Source organism: Microcebus murinus, chromosome 6 (genome assembly GCF_040939455.1).
Source record: "Microcebus murinus isolate Inina chromosome 6, M.murinus_Inina_mat1.0, whole genome shotgun sequence".
In the NCBI taxonomy this organism is placed as follows: Eukaryota; Metazoa; Chordata; class Mammalia; order Primates; family Cheirogaleidae; genus Microcebus; species Microcebus murinus.
Window position 1 is genome coordinate 106851141 of NC_134109.1, and position 17805 is coordinate 106868945.

General features: G+C 46.9%; 1 long non-coding RNA gene across 1 annotated transcript; it reads right to left on the reverse strand.

The window, feature by feature from the left end:
• Positions 1 to 7117: 7117 nt before the first annotated feature.
• On the reverse strand, positions 7118 to 13024 carry LOC105873400 (uncharacterized). Its single transcript, XR_012919798.1, has 3 exons — positions 12251 to 13024; positions 9956 to 10025; positions 7118 to 7381 (listed from the first exon to the last, which is right to left on the reverse strand). It is a non-coding gene; the product is annotated as an uncharacterized LOC105873400 (long non-coding RNA).
• Positions 13025 to 17805: the final 4781 nt, after the last annotated feature.

Genomic DNA, 17805 nt, shown 5'->3' on the forward strand with positions numbered 1-17805 from the left:
AAAGAAAAATAACCTGTGGGTCCATTGGATTCTGGAGGAGGAGGAAAAAAAAAACCCAAGGGTTAAAAAAGCTTTTTGAAGAAATAATTGAGGAAAACTTCCCAGATCTAACCAGTAACCTAGAATTAGAAATACAAGAGACCAAAAGGACTCCTGGGAGATACAATGGAAACAGGAAAACACCACGCCATGTAGTCATCAGACTGACCAAAATATCAACAAAAGAGACCCTCCTACAAGCTGTAAGGCGAAAGAAGCAAGTTACATACAAAGGAAAACTGATCTGAATAACGCCAGATTTCTCAACTGAAACAATACAAGCAAGGAGGGAATGGGGACCCACTCTCACTCTTTTGAAACAAAATAACCTCCAGCCTAGAATCGTGTACCTTACAAAACTAAGCTTTATATATGAAGGAGAAATTAAGACATTCTCAGATAAGCAGAGTCTCAGAGAATTCACTATACAAGACCAGCCCTACAAGAAGTACTCAAAACAGTGTTACACACAGAACACCATAATAAAAACTCACAAATATAAAAACAACCAAAACCCAAAGATTAAAGGCCAGATATTACCATAGCTCAAAAGAGAAATCAAAGCAACAATATCCAACCCAACAGAATGAACAGTAATCTACCTTACCTATCAGTTCTCTCAATAAATGTGAATGGCTTAACTCTCCACTCAAGAGACATAGGCTGGCTGAATGAATAAGAAAATACAGACCAAGTATATGCTGTCTTCAGGAAACACATCTAACCTGCAAGGATGCATATAGACTAAAAGTAAAAGGGTAGAGATCAGTATTTCAAGCAAGTGGAAACCAAAGGAAGGCTGGCGTGGCAGTTCTAATTTCAGATGATTTAGTTTTTAAACCAACAAAAGTAGTGAAAGACAAAGAGGGTCATTATATAATGGTGAAGGGCACAGTTCAACAAGAAGAGATAACAATTTTAAATATATATGCACCCAACTTAGGTGCACCCAGTTTCATAAAGCAAACCTTACTGGAGCTAAGCAAATGGATTAATAGCAACTCCATAATCACCGGAGATTTCAACACCCCACTGACAGCACAAGACAGATCCTCCAAACAGAAAATTAACAAAGAAATAATAGACTTAAACAAAACTCTAGAACACTTGGGTCTGACTGACATTTACAGGACATTCTACCCAAAATTCACTGAATATACGTTCTTCTCATCAGCTCACGGGACATTCTCTAAGACTGACCATATCCTAGGACACAAAGTAAGCCTCAAGAAATTTAAAAAAATAGATATCATACCCTGTATCCTCTCAGATCACAATGGAATAAAAGTAGAAATCAACCCTAACAGAAACTCACATCTCTACACAAAAACGTGGAAATTAAACAACCTCCTACTAAATGATTACTTCATAAATGAAGAAATCAAGATGGAAATAAAAAAAATTCTATGAACAAAATGACAATGGAGAGACAAGTTTTCAACTCCTCTGGGACACAGCTAAAGCAGTTCTGAGAGGAAAGTTTATCTCCATAAATGCCTATAAACAAAAGTCAAAAAGATCACAAATAGACAATCTAATGAAACAGCTCAAAGAGCTGGATAAAGAAGAACAGACCAACCCCAAACCCAGCAGAAGAAATGAAATCAACAAGATCAAATCAGAACTAAATGAAATTGAAAACAGGGAAGCTATTCAGGAGATTAATAAAACAAAAAGTTGATTCTTTGAAAAAATAAACAAAATTGACATGCCATTGGCTAGGCTAACGAAAAGCAGAAAAGAGAAATCTGTAATAAGCTCCATCAGGAACAAAAAAGGAGATATCACAACTGATCCCAAGAAGATATAAGATATGATTTATGAATACTACAAAAATCTTTATGCACACGAACTGGAAAATGTGGAGGAAATGGACAAATTTCTAGAAACACACAGCCTCCCTAGGCTCAGCCAGGAAGAAATAGACTTCCTGAACAGACCAATCTCAAGAGCTGAAATAGAAACAGCAATTAAAAATCTCCCTAAGGCCGGGCACGGTGGCTCACGCCTGTAATCCTAGCTCTCTGGGAGGCCGAGGCGGGCGGATTGCTCGAGGTCGGGAGTTCGAAACCAGCCTGAGTAAGAGCGAGACCCCGTCTCTACTATAAATAGAAAGAAACTAATTGGCCAACTAATATATATAGAAAAAATTAGCCGGGCATGGTGGCTCATGCCTGTAGTCCCAGCTACATGGGAGGCTGAGACAGAAGGATCGCTTGAGCCCAGGAGTTTGAGGTTGCTGTGAGCTAGGCTGACGCCACGGCACTCACTCTAGCCTAGGCAACAAAGCGAGACTCTGTCTCAAAAAAAAAAAAAAAAAAAAAAAAAAATCTCCCTAAAAAGAAAAGTCCCGGTCCAGATGGTTTCACACCCGAATTTTACCACATTTACATAGAAGAACTAGTACCTATCTTGCAGAAACTATTCCATAACATCGAGAAGAACAGAAACCTCCCTGACACCTTTTATGAAGCAAATATTACTCTGATACCAAAACCAGGAAAGGATGCAACAAAAAGAGAAAACTACAGACCAATATCCCTAATGAATATAGATGCAAAAATCTTCAACAAAATCTTAGCTAACCGAATCCAGATGCTTATCAAAAAAATAATCCATCCCGACCAAGTGGGCTTCATCCCAGGGATGCAGGGATGGTTCAACATACATAAATCTACAAATGCAATTCACCACATAAGCAGAAGCAAAAACAATGACCACATGATTCTTTCAATAGATGCAGAAAAAGCTTTTGACAAAATTCAACACCCTTTCATGATACAAACACTTAATAAAATAGGCATAGAAGGAACATACCTAAAAATGATACAAGCCATATATGACAGACCTATAGCCAACATCATACTGAATGGGGAAAAATTGAAAGCATTCCCACATAGAACTGGAGCCAGACAAGGCTGCCCACTATCTCCACTTCTATTCAACATAGTGCTGGAAGTCCTGGCTACAGCAATCAGACAGGAAAGTGGAATTAAAGGTATCTAAATAGGGGCAGAAGAGATCAAACTTTCACTGTTCGCTGATGATATGATATTATATTTAGAAAACCCCAAAGATTCAACCAAGAAACTCCTGGAACTGATTAATGAATTTAGTAAAGTCTCAGGATACACAATCAATACACAGAAATCAGAGGCATTCATATACGCCAACAACAATCAAATTGAGAACCAAATCAAAGACTCAATTCCCTTCACAATAGCAACAAAGAAATTAAAGTACCTAGGAATATACTTAACCAAGGAGGTAAAAGACCTCTACAGGGAGAACTATGAAACACTGAGGAAGGAAATAGCAGAGGATGTAAACAGATGGAAATCCATACCATGCTCACGGATCGGCAGACTCAATATCATTAAATGTCTATACTACCCAAACTGATCTACAGATTCAATGCAATACCTATTAAAATCCCATCAGCATTCTTCACAGATATAGAAAAAATAATTTTATGCTTCGTATGGAGCCAAAGAAGACCCCAAAAATCAAAAGCAATTCTAGGCAACAAAAACAAAATGGCAGGTATTAATATGCCAGATATCAAACTATACTACAAAGCTGTAGTAATTATAACAATCTGGTATTGGCACAAAAATAGGAATATTGACCAGTGGAACATGTCTGAGAATCCTGATATAAAACCATCCTCATATAGCCATCTAATCTTTGACAAAGCAGACAAAAACATACGCTGGGGAAAAGAATCCCTTTTCAATAAATGGTGCTGGGAAAACTGGATAGCCACTTGTAGAAGGCTAAAGCAGGACCCACACCTTTCACTTCTCACAAAAATCAACTCACGCTGGATAACAGACTTAAACCTAAGGTATGAAACTATTAGAATTCTAGAGGAAAATGTTGGAAACACTGTCCTAGACATTGGCCTAGGCAAGGAGTTTATGAAGAAGTCCCCAAAGCCATCACAGCAGTAACAAAAATAAATAAATGGGACATGATCAAACTAAAAAGCTTCTGCACAGCCAAAGAAACAGTCAGGAAAGTAAACAAACAACCTACAGAATGGGAGAAAATTTTTCCATCCTACGTATGTTATAAGGGGCTGATAACTAGAATACACTTAGAACTCATGGAAATCAACAAGAAAAAATCATATAACCCTATTAAAAAGTGTGCAAAGGTCCTGAACAGAAACTTTTCTAAAGAAGACAGAAGAATGGCCAACAAACATATGCAAAAATGCTCAACATCTCTAATCATCAGGGAAATGCAAATCAAAACCACAATGAGATATCACTTAACTCCAGTGAGAATGGCCTTTATCAAAAAGTTTCCAAATAATAAATGCTGGCGTGGATGCGGAGAGAGAGGAACACTCCTACACTGCTGGTTGGACTACAAACTAGTTCAACCTCTGTGGAAAGCAATATGGAGATACCTTAAAGTGATACAAGTGGATCTACCATATGATCCAGCAATGCCATTATTGGGCATCTACCCAAAAGATCCAATGACAGTCTACAAAAAAGACACCTGCACTCGAATGTTTATAGCAGCACAATTCATAATTGCAAGGCTGTGGAAACAGCCCAAGTGCCCATCAATCCAAGAATGGATTAATAAAATGTGGTATATGTATACCATGGAGTACTATTCAGCTCTAAGAAACAATGGTGATATAGCACATCTCATATTTTCCTGGTTAGAGCTGGAACCCATTCTACTAAGTGAAGTATCCCAAGAATGGAAAGACAAGCACCACATTTACTCACCAGCAAACTGGTATTAACTGAGCAGCACCTAAGTGGACACATAAGTACTACAGTAATAGGGTATTGGGCAGGGGGGAGGGAGAGGGGAGGGGGTGTATACATACATAATGAGTGAGATGTGCACCATCTGGGGGATGGTCACTCTGGAAACTCAGACTTGTGGGGAAAGGGGGGAAAGGGCATTTTTTGAAACCTTAAAATTTGTACCCCCATAATATGCTGAAATAAAAAAAAAAAAAAAAAGACTGATAGATTTCATGCCCCAGCAATATTGGTGGCACTAGAATCCAGTCAGCTTCCCCTGGGGGCCAAGGCTTGTGTCTTGCCCATCTCCACCTCCCTGGGGCCTCGCATGTTACATGGTCTCAGCCTGTATTCGTTCCAATGTCTTTCTCCATCAATTCCAACCAACAGGCACCAACTGTACGAGGACTGGAGAAAAAGTCCAGTGCTGCTTAGTTAAGGAGCTCAGTGTGCCTGACAGGATCTCAGGCTGCATGCGAAGGTGTGTGGCCACCACCAGAGGGAGGCAACGAGCCCACTCTGCCGGCGTCAGACCCCCAGAGTCTGTGCCAGGAACCACCCATCGTGCAGGTTCGATGACACCAAGAAAGAACCACTGGTAGAAGGGCAACTGGGATGGTGACCAGGATGGGGACAGATCTGGAGGGGGACTGTCTTCAACCAGACATTTCAAGGACTGTCAGGAACAAATGACAAGAACTTGGAAACCCCAGCAGATCAGGGGAGGGAAGGGACAGGGAGTCAGACGGTTCAAACTGACATGTGCCCAGTAACCGTGGGAAAAGACACAGTGAGACCCTCAAAAAAGTGATCAGGAGCATCTGGGAAGAGGGAAAATTGAATATGGATTGTGTTTAAGGTGACATGATCGAAGCCATGGAGCACTCCTTAGATGTGCTGGTGGCGGACGGCGTGTGGTTGAGCAGGGGCAGGTGCTGCAGCATTTAGTGATGAAGGTTGTGGCATCTGCTGCTTACGTTCCCAGCTGTCAGTAAAGGCACGTGCGTGTGTGTGTGCGCGCGTGTCTGGGGAGAGAGACAGGGAACGCACAAATAAGGTATGTGGTGTGCATTATACTATTTTTTACTTCTCTGAGGTTTGAAATTTTCTAAAATAAGTTATGAGAGATGGGAATAAATTCCAAAAAAGGGATAGGGAGAAGGAGAACTAACATTTCTTGCCACATTTTTCAAATTTGCCTACTGAGAATGGCCTGGGGAGCTCATTTGCCCTCCAGAGGCGGCGCCGCTCCCCGGGGATCCTCATGTGCTCCCTGCTCCGGGCCCTGACCCCATCAGGGCTGGGAAACCCTAATTTGTCGAGCAGCTGCTCTGCTCTGTGCCTGTGTCTACATCATTCCATTTTCATCTGCACAACTCCTCGTGGGAAGCAAGCTCTCTTTTGTGGCCATTTGATGGACAAATAAATTGAGGCTCAGAGAGAACAAGTAACATGACCAAGGACACAGCTATTAAAGTGACAGAGTCTGGCTTAAGTTCCTTTATCCCTCATTGTCTAATGAAATTAACTGGAACTTTAAAAAAAAAAAAGAGGGCATGTTGGGTCCCTGTTCTCAAATATTTCGATCTTCAGTTGGTTGAGGGTGGGAACCAGACGCTGTTATTTTAAAACCTCTCCAAGGGAATTCTAGCCTAGGCTGAACCACTGAGAAGAGCGTCTGAGTTTACAATGTGCACATAACTCACCTGGGGATCTTGTTAAACTTCAGACTCTGACTCAGAAGGTCTGGGGTGTGGCCCGATTTCTAAAAAGCTCTTAGGTGATGCTGATGCTGCTGGTAACAGGACCACACTTTGAAAAGTGAGGCATTTGATCCTTTAAGAATATTGCAGGTTTTCCGTATTTACCGTGAAGATGAGCAAATGACCTCTAAGTGTCTTTATAAAGCAGTATTCTACTAATATAAAGTCTAGATTCTAGTTCTTGGCCAGGTGAGGTGGCTCACGCCTGTAATCCTAACACTCTGGGAGGCCAAGATGGGAGTATCACTTGAGGTCAGGAGTTTGAGACCAGCCTGAGCAAAAGTCAGAACCCATCTCTACCAAAAATAGAAGAAAATTAGCCAGGTGTGGTGGTGCACACCTGTAGTCCCAACTACTCAGGTGGCTGAAGCAGGAGGATCACTTGAGCCCAGGAGTTTGAGGCTGTAGTGAGCTGTGATGACACCACTGCACTCTAGCCAGGGGGACAGAGTGAGACTCTGTGCCAGAAAAAAAAAATAGATTCTAGGTCTTAATCTACCACTTCACCCCATTCATCAATGAAACATACCGATTCTGAAGTGGTTTTAAGCCTTTGTGCTCGTGTGATTTAATTTTTTTAACCAGATAGTCTGTGTACCATTTAGGTATTCATTTGGCCCACATGAAAGAAAACCTGACTCCACTGACTCAGGAATTTGTTTTAGTTTTGCAGCAAGATGGAGGAAGACAGCTATGGGCATGGGGTCAGCAGCTCAATGGTTTCAGGACCACTTTCTCTGCGGTTCTCGTGGCTCTTCCTCTTGGTGGCACGACAGCTTCTCCTGCTCCAGCTATCACATCCATCTTCAGGGAAGAAAGTGGGAAGGCCATTTACAGCTGCATTTTTCTCCATTTACCAAGAAAGCAAATACACCCCCAAGGCCCCTTCCTGTGTCCAGTATACTTCCACAGAACCCACTTTGGCCATTCATAGCTGCAAAGGAAGCTGGAAAACAGAAAGGACTGTCCTGGTTAGCTTTGGCCAATCCGGATCTGTGACTAGGTGCCGGACACACGGCTGTGCAGGGCACAGTTGGGGTTCTGTTAGCAAAGAAGGGAGACAGGAAGGATGTGAGTGAGACAAGCAAGGCTGTCCAGGTTCTGCACCCTTAGCAAGCACAAGCCTCTACACAGGAGCAACGGGAGTTCAAACACCAGTGTCTGCTCATCTCTGGCTCACGGGGGAACCACCCCTTAAAACGGTTTAAGTCGTACATCCTCTCTTTAGTCAACAAATATTCACTGAACACATACTATGTGCCAAGCAGTGTTTGGGCACTGGAAATACATAAGTTTCATGGATGTTACAAAATACTGTGCAACCCAAAACATTTATAGATATGGAGACGCCCCCCCATTGGGTCAGATGGAGTACACCCAGCAGGCTTCTGAAATGAACAGCCTGTAAACGGACATCGTGTTCAGCGCTCCATTTTCTGATAGCTGGGGTGGGTGACGATACACAAATTTTATTTCTGACCAGACGGTTGGGAACTTGCACTTACATCGCCCACTCCGTGCAACATCACCTACCTTGCCTATAGTTCTCATAACCACCTGGACAGGTGGCTACTGTGCTCCCCACTTTACGGCTGGGAAAGCCCAGTCCCAGCCAGATCAGGAAACTGACTTGTAATCACACAGGTTGTAAGTGGCTGAGGAGTCGGAGCCCGTCTGTCTAGTTCCCAAGCTTGTGCTTGTTCCTCTGCCTCTCCCAAAGAATCACACAAACCCACGTTTAAACTCCCTTTGGAACCAAATAAGCCAAAACTTCCTCCTTCCTTCCTCCTGCGTGGCGTCCATCACAGCAGACGGTGCTGCGACTGCTGTGGCCACACCGAGGCTCCCCCGCTCCAGGTACGTGGGGCGGAGGGCGCAGGGCAGCACTCTGCTGCGACACACACGCTGTTGCCTCCAGGAAGATGCCTCGAGGAGCCACCTCTACTGCCATGTCCTGCTTTGACATGCGGATTCCAAAAATCTATTCTTTTAAGCCCAGGGTCAATCCTTTTTAGATGCTGGTCAGGGAGGGAGGGGTGAAAGCAGAGGGACCCAAACAATCAAATCAGCTTGAACTTGAAGCCAGCGCCAGCCTCGGAGCTCTCCCCCACAGCAGAGCGCCGGCCCCCTCCACCCAAGCCCCGGCGGCGCCACAGCCGGGCTCCTGCCCTCCTCTCCGCCTGTGGCTCATGGGCTCAGGGCCAGGGACCCTCACACCACGGGACACGCGTGGGGAACGCCTGTTCGTGTTACCGATTGCTGCCTCACAGAATACCCCCAAAACATAACGGCTCAAACAACAACTATTTTGTTATTTCCCATGATTCTCAGGTCAGGAGCTCGGTCAGGGAGCACTGGAGACAGCTCGTGTCTTCTCCACATGCTGCCCGGCAGGGCTGGGCCGTCCAAGATGGCTTGCTCATCACAGGCGCGATGCCCCGGCTGAGACGGCTGGAACGGCGTCCCCAGGGCCCTGTGCGTACAGCCCCGGGTCTCACTGTGGGCGTGTTCCTTGCTGCTCGCTCTCCATGTGGCCTAAGCTTCGGCTTCTCTCCACGTGGCAGCTGGCTGGAGAAGAGCAGGCCGAGGAGGGGAGTGAGAGCTGCCAGATCTCCTGAGGCCTGGGCTTACACGTGCAAACTTCTGCCCCTTCTGCCACTGTCCTGGCCCAAGCCAATCACAGGCCTGCCAGCTTCAAGGGAAGAGAACTAACACCCCTCAGCCTGCTCCTGACCCCTGAGTTCCATCTGCCCAAGAACCCAGGCAATCTCCCTTGGGATTCACTTTCTACCAACTGCCTTGATGCCTCCCAAGTTGTGACAATCATTTACTCACTCACTCATTCATTCATTCAGCAAGTATGTACTGAGCACCTAGTCTGTGCTGGCACTGGGCTGGGCACTGCATATATAGCAGTAAACCAGATGGCATAGGACTTCAGGGAGCCTGCATTCTAATGAGGGGGACAAAATTAAGACACAAATGAGTGAAACAGACATGGTTTGTCAGGTGTGACAATGTGTGACAAAGAAAAGCAAAGCAGAGAAGATGGATATGGAGTGGTGGAGACGAGGTAGGAGTTGCAATTTTAAATATGACGGTTAGGGGCAAGGGGACAAGTCAGCCAGCTCGACATCTGCATGAGGGGCAGGGACCAGAGTGTACACAGAGTGTGCTGGAGCCAGGGAGAAACCTGGGGTTCACTCTGAGATTAGGGGCAAAAGGATTTTACTGAGGCCAGAAGCCTGAACCCAGCTGTGGGTTCATGCACCTGCTTTGTGCCCCAATCCCGTTTCCTGGGTTAGAGCATTGGTTAGAGCTGGAGGCCAGCTGAGAACTACCATTGCAATGAAAATGGATTTATGGACGTCCACTTACCACAATGTAGCAAGAGTTGTGAAGCTCTTCACATCCTTTCACTTAATAATTCCATGCCAGGGGATTCATCCTGGAGAGAGGATTTAATATAATAAAACAGTGTTTTTCAAGAGCCTCAAGTTTTCAATGAGAATTTTTTTGTTTTTACTTTAATAATAATCTTTTCATAATAGGTATGAACTCCGCCATCTAGTTGACTACCTGATAGCCCAGCACCACCATTAATTCCAGCACCAGAATCAGATAGCATTTTTTTAATTGTCCAGAGCTGACCTAATATGAAAAGAATGCAGTGGCATGGGCAGAGTGGTGAGTTCACTGTCATTACCTACCAAATGCAAAGGAACTTGCACCATACACTTAGTTCGTATATTCATGTCGTGAGGAGCAATTGAGTTCCAGCAAAACATGATCTATCTTTTCAATGTTGTCAGCTTTCATTCTGTTTGTTTTGAAGTTGTGCTATTATTTTATTAGCAATTTTGTTTTGATTATGTAGTTATATAAGAGTTATAATCTTTCTTAGTTTTATATTTGTAATATTATCATTAACATTAAATTATTTAATTCAACATTGGAGAGCAGTTAAATAATTATTTTCCTTTAAAGCTTATATGGGCCGGGTGCGACAGTTCACACCTGTAATCCTAGCACTTTGGGAGGCCAAGATGGGAGGATTGCTTAAGGTCAGGAGTTCAAGATCAGCCTGCCTAAGAGCGAGACCCCATCTCTGCAAAATATAGAAAAATTAGCTGGGTGTGGTATTGGGCACCTGTAGTCCCAGCTACTCGGGAGACTGAGGCAGGTGGATTACTCAAGCCCAGGAGTTTAAGGTTGCAGTGAGTGAGCTATGATGACACCCCTGCACTCTAGCCAGGGTGACAGAATGAGACCCTGTCTCGGAAAAAAAAAAAAAAGTTATCTGAATTTTACTCAAGTGTGAGCAACATTGCTTGACCTCCAGACACCCACTCAGGAGGGTCTGCACCTTCCTTGTCTGCAGCAAGGGCCAGGGAAGTAACCACGGTAGTGAGCAGCCAGCCATGACCCGCCAGGCCCATGCATACTGGTCACCAGGGCTCCTGCATGAGCAGTCCCTGACAGGTTAGTGCAGCCCAGATTCAGGAATGTTCAGTTCATTTATACTGGTGGTGACCACGCCGTGGGGGAACAGCAGGCAGGTCTGGCCCTCAGGCTCAGGGTACCTGCTCTTGGTCACCACTCAGACCCTCTTCCCAGTGCTCCAGGCCTCACCTTCTGTTCCACCTCCGCCAAGCACCTTTGCAGCCCCTGCTTCTCAGGGCCACCAGACATCAACACCCCAGGCTCCGCCACTGTGTTCTACCCCTGTTCTTAGCATGTGCTGAGTGACACGCGTCCTTTCCGACCTAGCTGTGTTTGCCGACTCCCGTTGCTTTCAGACTTTCTTTTCTTACCAATAAAGTGTAACATGACAAAGAGTCCTGACCAAGCCGCACCACAGAATCTCATCCTTGTGTGGACAGACCCTCCTAAGAGGCAGGTTTGCCAGGCGTAACCTAACAATTGCTCCCAGGCTTGGTTCAGTGAACATCCTTCCTGCTCATTGCTCCCCAAATCCTAATCATCTGGTCCATGAGGCAATGACCTCTAGAATACAGAAAAACCAAATTCTAACCCCAAACTGTCTGCAGCCACTGTGACCAAGCATCCCAACAGTCCTGTGGGGACGTGGGAGTAATGCCAAGGCACACGATTCAATCCAACAAACCCGGCATCCACTCCGTTCAGCATCTATTTTCTGGATGTGTATGGCATGCGAGGTGCTCTAGCACCCAGGAAGCAGTTATCAGAACAGAACAAGAGATGCTCTTGTGGGGCGGGGATCTCGCCACAGCTTAGACAGTGGGCTCCTGACTACCGCACGGCTCCTGTTCGGCAGTTTGGTAGAAAAACACAAAGCTGTGCACTGAGCGCTACAGGTAACTTTGCCAGGATTCAAGAGTAACAGCTCAAATGCGCTGCCTGGAGTTGCGAGTGAGTACTAGCAAAGTGTTTTCTTTCCTGTTATTTCAAAGAAAAAATTCCCAAATCTCTTGCGTTAGGATTTGGGGAATGAAACAGTCCACGCAATAGGCAAAACTTTCCTTGGAGTAACACCGCCTCCTTGTGGCCTCTCTGGGTACTGCGAGCGGATCAAACTACTAGTATGAATGATTTTATGAATATCGGTACCATATATCAGATCCGGGCGAGGACCTGAGCGGTCACCTAGATCAGTGGACCCACGCTCGCCAGCCCCTTCTCTCCGCACACCGTCAACACCTCCGTCCCGCACCAGCGCTGCCTCTGGGGCGCGGGCGGGCGCGCGCGGGAGCCGGGGCCGGGACGCGGGTCCGCCCGAGCGGGCGCTGCGGGCCGGGGCGGGCTCGGCCCGAAGAGCCCCTTCTCACTGGAACGCATTCTCTGTCTACCGGGTGTCAGCAGCTCTTCGCTTCCCGGAGAAGCTCTGAACTGGCGCGTTCCGACCGCAAGGCACCGTTTAACCCGCTACGGTAGAGCGCCTGGGCGCGCGGGCCGGGCCGCAGGGCGCAGGCGCGAAGCCACCGCCGCCGCGCTGGGCCCAGGCTGCGCCCGGAGCCTGACGGCCGCGCCACTGACAGTTGCGGCGCCTGCGCGTCAGGGCCTTCAACAAGATGGACGAGACTCCTGGTCTCTCAGGGCTGAGGCACGACGGCACAAGTGAAGGAATAAAATGGTTTCTGAGGTGATCGCGGTGTGGAGAGCGAAGATACGGCGTCGGTCTCAGGAGCGACCTCTGAGCCCGCCGCACGGTGAGGAGCCGGGTGGTGACGGCGGCCGAGGACGTTCCGCGCCCACCTCAGGTGCGGACGCGCGGAGAGAGCGCCGGGAGCTCCGCGCCGCTCGCTGCCCCGCCGGCGTCCGGGAGGGGGCGCTGTGCCCGGGTCTCTCGCTGCCCCGCCGGCGCCCGGGAGGGGGCGCTGTGCCCGGCCGCGCCAGGCCAGCTTCGCCCCAGGTGACCCAGCTCATGCAACGGTCAGCGAGGACAGATCAGGGTGAGGGGCGCAAGTGGAGGAGAAAAGAAGAAAACATTTGGACTGCAGAGTGTGTCCAGTCATCAACCACATTTCTTGTTTCATTTTTCATGTGGTCCGCTTGTGTGTATTTTACACTCTTTATTATGTAAAATGTCAATCACAAATAAAATTAGAGGTAATTTAGAGAAAATTAGAGATAATAGGTCAATGAAATCCGTGCACCCATCACCCACATCAACAACTATCAGCCTGAATTGTTCTCAGTTCATCTGCCCTCTTCTTTCATTCATTTATTTTAAAAAAAGAAACTTTTGTTGCAAGCTTCAAAAGCAAATCCAAGAAATTCAATCATTTCTCTTGTACATACTCCAGAGTATGTCCCTAGCTGATAACGATTATTTTTCATTAAACAGAATCACAATTCCATTATTATAACTAAATTAATAACAATTCTTTAAATATTCTAATTGTGTTTGGTTTGTTTGTTTGTTTGGGGTGTTGTTTGCTTTTTTGTTTTGAGACAGAATCTCACACTGTGGGTTCAGCCCAGGAGTTCAAGGCTGCAGTGAACTATGATCAGGCCACTGAACTCCAGCCTGGGCAACATAGCAAGACCCCATCTCTTAAAAAAAAAAAAAGCAAACATTTTCTCAAAGGCAGCTTTTGGGGGAAAAACAAAGCAAACAACAAGAAAGTTTCCTACTGGCCAGGAACGGTGGCTCACGCCTGTAATCCTAGCACTCTGGGAGGCCGAGGTGGGCAGATTGCTCGAGGTCAGGAGTTCAAAACCAGCCTGAGCAAGAGCGAGACCCCGTCTCTACTATAAATAGAAAGAAATTAATTGGCCAACTAATATATATAGAAAAAAAAATTAGTCAGGCATGGTGGCACATGCCTGTAGTCCCAGCTACTTGGGAGGCTGAGGCAGGAGGATTGCTTTAGCCCAGGAGTTTGAGGTTGCTGTGAGCTAGGCTGACGCCATGGCACTCACTCTAGCCTGGACAACAAAGTGAGACTCTGTCTCAAAGAAAAAAAAAGAAAAAGAAAAAGAAAAAGTTTCCTACAGAGAGATCCTTTAGCTCATCTCTGTAGATTTTATTATCATTATATTATAGTTTTAGTTAAAGATTCTGCATTTTGTAGCAAAGATGGAAACAGAAATGCCAGTTCAAAAGTGACTTTCCACAGCCCAGGATACCTGCGTTCTCCTTTCTACCCACCTAGAGATAAGATGTGTCTGGAGAAGATTTTCTTTATTAAATGTGTGAAGGTTTTGGTTTTTTAAGGATATTCCCATAGTTTTATCCCTTACCCTTGGGCAGATCATAACATCTGCCTGGGTTTGAGTCACAGCTCTGTCACTTACTAGCTGTGTGACACTGGCCAAGTCACTAAACCTCTCTGTAATGTCAGTCTTATCTGTGAGACAAGGATAATAATGATAATATCTATCTGATAGTGTCTTGAGGATTAAGTGAGTTTATACCTGTAAACACTTAGAACTGTCTCTGGCACACAACAATGTCTTAATAAATATTCCCTATTATTTTATAGCTTTTATTTATTTCAGATTAACCAGTCTCTTTTAAAAACACTTGAAAAGCCTTATTTTAACTTGATTATAATTATAATACATGGTCGATATTAAACATTCAAGCAATACAGAAAACTATAAAGAAAAAAATAAAATAGTAAAATTCTCCTTCAGAGAAAACCTGTGTTGACCCTAAGCATCCTTCCAGATAATTCCTGAATCTGCATACACATGACACTGCAGACAACATTACCTGCCTGATGGACCTGGGGCTCCTTTGAGGCTCCTGGCAGACATGTGTCGTGGGAAATGCTCCTTGCATCTCTGAAGACAGACTCAGTGACCTGCCTCACAGGAAGCGGGGTGTAACATAGCATAGGCCAAGCGTGATTTTGCCCCCCAGGGCGCATTTGGCAATGTCTGAAGACATTGGGTTGTCACAGCTGGCATCTAGCGGCCAGAGGCCAGGGAAGCTGCTAGACATCCTGCAAATGCACAAGACAGCCCCCGTAATCAAGAATTGACTGGCCCCAGATGTCAATCGTGCTGAGATTGAAAAGCTCTGCGTCCAGTAGTTTCATTTCTAGGAGATAAAAAATATTATGACGAGAAGGGTCAGTCAGCTATTACACACTGGTATGGTTGTACCTGTTGTTAAACTTTTAAAATACTTCTGTACTGGTTTTCAAATAGCCGCGCACCCCTTGCGGCTGCAGCTGCTCTGATCAGCCAGGCGCAGCCCGAGCAGCTGCCGGCCAGCAGGGCCTGCCCCGGGACCAGAGGAGCACGGAGCATGAGACGCTTCAGACTCGCGTCATAAACACGTGATTTCTTCCTGAGTATTTAGTGTTATTATTATAGGTAATACCGACTTCAAATTAGCCATTCTTTTTTAAAAACGAAAAGAGCTTTATTTTATTGTAATACATGTTTGGTTTTAAGCCTTCAAAGGCAACAGGAATTTCTGCTTGCAGCGAGAATTTCTGCAGTGGCATATTTATGACAGCACTGCTCAGCGCTGCAGAGCTCAGTGCTCGGGTCTCTGCCACTCATCTTGGGGACAAAGCAGGAAGGGGGTCACCCCGAGGTGTAGCAGATCAGGTGTGCCCAGAACAGGCTGCCTTTTGTCTCCCTGTCCTAGGACAGGGCAGTGTCCCCTCCAGTTCTGCCCAGGCCTTTAAAATGGTTCAAGAGGACAGACTTTACTAGCCAAGCGCTGGGAAAACTGTGCAGCGGAATATCTGATTATTTCTCAATGTTATCTTGAAAAGAAAAGAAAGAGGCTTTGTTGAGAAACGTCCCTACTGATGTCTGCCTCTAGGACTCCTGAACCTTCCACTCCCTGCTCTAGAGAAACAAACCACTGATTCATTTAGGTCCTGCGAAAGAGAAAGACGTCCCATGATCTTTGGCTAGAAATTCCCCGTGGGACACATGAAATCAAACTATACAGGCTGTTTTGTAGGTGGCTTTGAAATTGAAACATACTGGGCATATTCCGTGTAAACGAAGGCGGGAACACCACCGTTTGCGGTGGCTGCCGGCATTCCACTGTACGGATGGAACCTAATTTAGCCAGTTGTCTGCAGATAGATGTTTTACTAAAACTACTGCAGAGAACATCCCTATTGATTACATTTTCCTGGGATAGTTTCCTGGAGCGGACTTGCTGGGTCCCCAGCTCCAAAGACTGTGCGTCTACCACTCACTAAGAGCTTCAAGGATGGTAAAGTCATGTGGTGGGGGAGGAGCATTTTTAAAGACATCCTGCCAGAAGACCTTTTCCCAGGACCCCAACTTGTGAACAAACCGTGCCCCAGTCAAGCAGTCTGCAGCTGCTGGGAGGGGAACCCTGGCGTTAGCACAGCCCGCCTGGCTGCGGGAGCCACCCCTCCCTCCCTCTGCCAGCGCCTGGGTCAGGCCCCAGGCCGGGCCCCTAGTGGCACAGTGTGGGGAAGGCACTTGACCTGCCATGGCCCTGCAGGTCCAGAGGGAGGTTGTCTACAGCCTTCATGGCAGGCACCCCTCATCGCTCCACCCCCATTCGCCCCAGGCCTCGCAGTGGGGGGGCTGACCTGTCCCCTGGGGGAATAATTGTATTAGTGATAAGGTGGCCTCTGGCAGCTTAGTCAGCAAATTCGGGGCTTTGGGCTGAGTAATCCTTTGGCGTCTGCCCCAGCAGCAGCTGGTGATCACAGATCGGAGACCCCCCAAGCCACAGGCCCTGCTGGGCTTCGGTGTCCTCTCCCCCGCACAGAGCCCGGCTCTGGCCCCGCCTGGCCTGCCAGAGAGCCGAGCCCAGGCTGAGAGCGGAGCTCTCCGGCATCCAAATGGCAGGAGGAGTCAACACAGCGAGGTCAAAATAAACGGTGTAAGAACAGGCAGGTCAGACGCTGAAGGTGTCTTTTACTTAGATGGGACTGTGTTTTTGTTTCTGGGTTTCTTTTTGTTTTGTTTTGCCATTCTAAGTAATACAGGCCCACTACAGAATATAGGGAAACATAGGCAAGGTAAAAAGCAGATTTCCTGTGATCCTCATGCCCAGCTACCCTGAAACTCTGACTAAACCTGTTCCCTGCAATCTTCTGTCCGGACCGAGTAGTGAGAGCTGACTTGGAGTGAGGTTCCCCATGAGGGCAAGATCTGGCCTGGACAAGGTCTCTCTAGAAGGAGAGAGCAGGTGGGCTGGGGAGTCAGGGCGGACAGCCTGGAGGAGGTGAGCCCCAGACAGGCCTTGAAGGATGGGAAATGACTGGGCATTGGGGCAGGAGAGGCAAAGCCCTTCCCCACTCAGCCCCTTCCTCTGCGACCAGGGTCACCTCAGAGGAAAAGAAAACCCCCTCAGCCCTGTCTCCTTCCTCGAAGCCAAGCCCATTCTTCCCATTCCCCTCCCCCACCCGCCTTCTGCACGGCCCGGCCACACTGCTGCCCCTGCCCGCTGACGCCAGCAGACGCTGCTGCTGCCCGGACAGTGTCCTGGTGCAAAGCGGAGTTGGGGCTGAGACACATGTGAAGTCCCCACCTCCACCCCAGCTGCCGCCGCCACTTAAGAGCAAATGACCTAACCTCTCTGAGTGCATCAGCGCATCTGTGAGTTCAGGGTAACAGGGACAGCTCCCGTGCAGGGTACAGTGTCGCAGGGGTTTGCTTTCCCAGTGACTCCACAGAGCACTTGTCATGGTGATGCCTCCACCCTCACTCCTCCGCACTCCCCGCCCAGCGCTGTCCTGTCTCTCTCTGCTTCTGTCTTGCTTCTTTGTCATCAGCTCATCCTCATC